This window comes from Balaenoptera borealis, assembly GCF_965194805.1.
Source record: "Balaenoptera borealis genome assembly, chromosome: 4".
Lineage (NCBI taxonomy): Eukaryota > Metazoa > Chordata > Mammalia > Artiodactyla > Balaenopteridae > Balaenoptera > Balaenoptera borealis.
In genome coordinates, this window is record NC_138861.1 from 28,750,310 (window position 1) to 28,755,502 (window position 5,193).

The 5,193-nt window shown below is 47.4% G+C and overlaps 1 pseudogene across 1 annotated transcript; it reads left to right on the top strand.

Moving 5' to 3' along the window:
- The first annotated feature begins 377 nt into the window (after positions 1-377).
- On the top strand, positions 378-4,902 carry LOC309628234 (heterogeneous nuclear ribonucleoproteins A2/B1 pseudogene; annotated as a pseudogene). Its single transcript has one exon. The product of its transcript is annotated as a heterogeneous nuclear ribonucleoproteins A2/B1 pseudogene (transcript).
- The last annotated feature ends 291 nt before the right edge of the window (positions 4,903-5,193 follow it).

A 5,193-nucleotide genomic window follows, 5' to 3' on the forward strand; every position in this document is an offset into this window, starting at 1 on the left:
CACTCGCAGGTGGCAGAGTGGGGACCTCCCTCTAGTTCATTAGCGCCGAGATCTGGCCCCATCCGCCAGTGCCGGGATGGCTCGGGCCAAGTGCTGGGGTGCAGGCCCGCCCATCACCAGAGAGGCTGCCCAGAGACCTCGTAAGCCCACAGCCATTTCTAGACACGGCGCCACCCACCAGAGGGCCAGGACCCAGCTCCACCCACCAGTGGGCAGGCACCACCCCCAGAATCCCCTACTGCCCACCTTGCCCTCAGGAAGCTGGCTCTAGCCCCTGGACCAGCCTCACCCACCAGGCGGCAGACACCGGACACAAGAACAGCACAATCCTGCAGCCTGCGGACCCTGCCCTAGGACCAGCTGGGCCTTGGCCCTGCCCCCTAGCAGGTCAACACAAGCTTCGAGACACCCGGGACCCCATATCCAACCGTGTCAGGAGCCAGCCTTCACAACCCACCGCCCCCTCAGTGGTCTGACACCAGCTCTGGGATAGGCCAGTACTAACCACAGGACCTGGCTCCACCCACCAGTGGGCAGGAAATAACCCCGGAGTCTTCTGGACCCTGACTCCGCCCACTAGTGATCCACCTTAAGCCCCGGGATGCCCTGGGGTTCTGCAGTCAGCCCCCTGGTGAACTGGTCCTGCCAACCAGTGGCCAGCAGCCTCCGCAGAAGGCAGGGCCTGGTGACCAGTAGGACTAAGGGCCAGTGACACCAGACCAGCCACAGTAGTCAGCCCTCATAGGGGGCGCCCCTAGAGCATGTACGTCCGGTAGTGAGAGGGGAGTGCACTGCTGGAGCTCACTGGGCGTCTCTTACAAAAGGCTGCTTCTCCAAGGTTGAGAAATGTAACCAACCTACCAGATACATAAAGATACAAACAGCAACTTAGGCAAAATGAGGCAGCAGAGGAACATGTTCCAGACAAAGGTACAAGCTAAGACCCCAGAAGAAGAACTAAGTGAAGTGGAGATAGGCCACCTACCCGAGTTCAGGGTAGTGATGGTAAAGATGATCAAAAACTCGGGAGAAGAATGGATGCAGAGGAAGGGTTTCCTATGCACTCCTATCACTGCCATTTCCCACTGATGCCTGGAGCGACCACACTGAACCAAACCGAAGGTACTCCACTCTTCCAGCGTCGGGCTGCTTTCTAACACGGAAGGATCTTGCGGTAGTCTCTTCTGTGTTCTGTGCTTCAACGAGGTAAAGGGAATTCCTTTCCTATGGCTCATGCTGTGGTCTCCGTGCTGGGGCTACTCTTGCATGTTAGTCACTGGCACCTGGAGAATAACGGTACGTGACGGGTGGTTGTGCTGTCATTCACACAGACCACATGGCATCATCTGTTTAAAAGAGGAGAAGCAGCTTTTCCCAGCAAGCTACAGGCTGTCTGCATCTCAGGAGAAAACTGAAAGGTGCTCAAGAATTATCCAAGGGCGCCGGGTCCTGCATGGAGGTGCTCCTACAAGGTGTTGTTGCTGGAGCATCGGAGGTTCGTTCTCACCTCAGATCCGGGGCGGGTCAGGTTCCAGGTTCGTGATCTTCCCCTGAGATCTCCCTCATCTCCCTCAGCTTCAGGAAGATGTCTGAAGCAATGGACTCCAAGATGCAGGAAAGTTTCAAAACTGTTACTTTCTGGAGGAAGAAGAAGGAACAAGAAGAATTCCATAAACTCTTTATTGGTGGCTTGAGCTCTGAAACCACAGAAGAAAATCTGAGGAACTACTACCAGCAATGGGGAAAACTTCCAGGCTGTGTGATCATAAGGGACCCTGCCAGCAAAAGCTCAAGAGGATTCGGTTTTGTAACTTTCTCATCCACGGCCGAGGTGATGCTGCCATGACCGCCAGCCCTCATTCCACGGATAGGAAACGGTTGCCCGAGATGTGCTGTCCTGAGAGAGGATTCTGGACAGCGGGGCGCTTTCCTAACCGTGAAGAGGCTGCTTGTTGGTGGAACTGAAGAAGATACTGAGGAGCATCACCTTAGAGATTACTTTGAGAAATATGGAAAAATCGATGTCATTGAGATAATTACTGATGGGGAGTCTGGAAAGAAAAGAGGCTTTGGATTTGTTATTTTTGATGGCTGTGATCCGGTGGATAGACTTGTGCTGCAGAAATACCATACCATCCACGGTCATCATGCAGAAGTAAGAAAGGCCTTTTCTCGACCTCAGATGCAGGAAATCCACAGTTCTAGAGGTGGAAGAGGAGGCAACATCGGAGATTCTCCTGGCGGTGGTGGAAATGTTGGACCAGGACCAGGACGAGAAAGTAAGCTTGGAGGACGATCTGATGGATTCAGGGGTGGTCGGTGGACTTGGTCATGGCTCTAGTAGGTGTGGAGGAAGACCTGGAGGTGGCAGCTTTGGAGGTGGCCCAGGCTATGGAGGAGGCTACGGTGGCAGAGGACCTGGACCTGGCAACCGGGGGGGGAGCCCCGGGGGTGGTATGGCATCTATGGAGGAGGAAAGTGTGGAAGTGGAAATGGCAGTGGTTTTCGGAAATCGTAACCAGCAACCTTCTAACTAAGCTTAGCGAAAAGTGGAAACTTTGGTAGCGGGCACGAGAATTACACGGTGGAGGAAACTATGGTCCAGGTGGCAGTGGAGGAAGTGGGGGTTATGGAGGGACCAGCCAATACTGAGTTTCTTTCTATTGGCCATGGGCAAATAGGAGAGGATGTATGAATAGGAGAGAATGAGACCCCAGAGGTAACAGAACATCTTCAGGTCGTGGAAACTCTCAGTCATACGGAAATATGCAGAGCGGAAGACATCAGAGCAGATGCAGAGAGCCATTTGTGAATGGTTTGAATTATTTAAGAACATTACCTTACTATGGAGGAAAGATTGTGAAAAAAAAATGCTTTTGAGACAGTTTCTTAGCTTTTTAACTGTTTCTTTCTAGTGGTCTTTGTAAGAGTGTAGAAACATACCTTCTTTGATAATGTTAAAATTTGTAAGAGTCGGGTGACATGTGGAACCTTTTTCAAGATTTTTCTCACAAAGTTTTGAAAAGCTGCTATCCAGGATCATGGTGTAATGAGACATAATGTTACATGTATTCCTTTTAAAAACTGAAGTGCCTGTGTAGACTTAAGAAGCTGTTGTACATTTACGATCTAATAAAGACTTCTAAAGGAAAAAGATAAATAAATAAAAAGAATAAAAGGGGAGAAGCTTCTCCTGCTCGCAGGTCAAAGGCCCTACAGCAGAGCTGCCCTGTGCTTTTAGAGGTTTTTTTTGTTTTTTGTTTTTTTGGAGGTTTTATATATTTCAGCATCACCTGAAGTCCCTTCTCCCCAGGACTCAAATCGTGAGTTCATTGCTAGAGGGCAGGCAGTCTCAGACACCAATATCACGTTCTGCTGCTAATAATTCCTTTTCCTTCTGAGATTTTGGCATCCAGACTGGGTCAAGTTTGTGTTCCAGAACAACTCTTCCTTTAGGATGAGTTATTTCCATTTGTTCCTGTGTGCTTCGTGCAAATCCTGCTGTGGTGTGTCCTCCAGACATGCCTGGAAATGTCTGAACCTTAAAATACGCATAATTTAGCCTTGGACTGCCCCATTGTGGATGTCTGGCTGGACAGGGCTAGCTAGAATGGCCGCAGCACGCAACTTCCATTCAAACACCCTACACAAGTTGGGGAACAGGACTGCCCTCAGGTATAATTGTGAATGCTGGGAAGATTGTCTTTACAGGCTCCACCTTTCCCTTCTTGTATCCACTTACTTCCCCTCTGGATGGTGCCACATTGTAATATAGATTGTCTGTTGATGCTTCCAGTTAGTGGAAAGAGAGACATTGGTGAATGTTGGCAGAGGCTGCGTAGGGCTGAAATCAGTCCCAGGGACATCCCGAGTTCAGGCTTTTAAAAGGTGAGGTTTCAGTATGAGTGATGATCCCTGCCCCTTTTTCTCTCCAAAGATTCCTTGGGTCCTTGCATAGAATGAATCAGGAGGCACCCAAACAGAGTCCAAGGGAGGGTTGTTTCCAGGAGCTTCAAGGATGGAGGAGTAAGGGGTCATTGTCACCTGCTTCTTTGAGACCTGGAGTTCAACCCAGAGCTGCTCCGTCTCCACCACCATCAGCTACTGTCCTGGCAGATGACCTGTTCCTTCTTCCCTGGCCTGAATGCAAGTCAATCTTATCTCTTAACCTCAATAACTCTTATTCCAAAGGCATATTTTTTCAGACTTATTGCAATTACTTTTTTTAAATTTGAAACTAATACCAACACAATAACAAAAAACTTGAAAAACAGAGAAAAGATTAAAAAAAAGATGTTCACCATCCTAATGAAAAAAATGTTCGTTTTGTGTATATAATAATTCCTTTCTGAAATTGATTATTTTCTATTCTGCTTATTAAATATTTTACCAATTTATTAATTATTGTAACAAATGTCTGGTAAAGGATTACTGTCCTTAATATATAAAATTCTTGTGCAGAATAATTAAAAACTAAAGATAAATGCTCAAAATAAAAATAATAATTCCTTTCTGTTTTTTCCCTAAGCATAGTTTTAAAAAATGTCAACACATATAAAATAATTTTAACCTATTTTTAGTCTTGCTCGTTTTACTTATTCTTTTTTTTTTTTAATATTTATTTATTTATTTATTTATTTATTTTTGGCTGTGTTGGGTTTTCATTTCTGTGCGAGGGCTTTCTCTAGTTGCGGCAAGCGGGGGCCACTCTTCATCGCGGTGCGTGGGCCTCTCACTATCGCGGCCTCTCTTGTTGTGGAGCACAGGCTCCAGACGCGCAGGCTCAGTAATTGTGGCTCACGGGCCCAGTTGCTCCGCAGCATGTGGGATCTTCCCAGACCAGGGCTCGAACCTGTGTGCCCTGCACTGGCAGGCAGACTCTCAACCACTGCGCCACCAGGGAGGCCCTACTTACTCTTGTGTATGCTTTATATACATCCTGGCATGGTCTTCATAACCAGATGGTATGTTTTTTAACATAAATTAGATTAGTATTTAATTATGTTTGCACCCCATGATCCAGAATGCTTCTTTGATTTTAACTTCTGGTAATAAAGCCTCTAACAATGGAATCTGTTTTTAGAAAAATCCTCTTTAATAATAGATGTAATGCCGCAGTCAGTTTGGAGCTTAGAGCTCCCCTGATAACTGAATTGGGTCATAAGACTGCACAGTTTTGCTGTTTGAGATAGC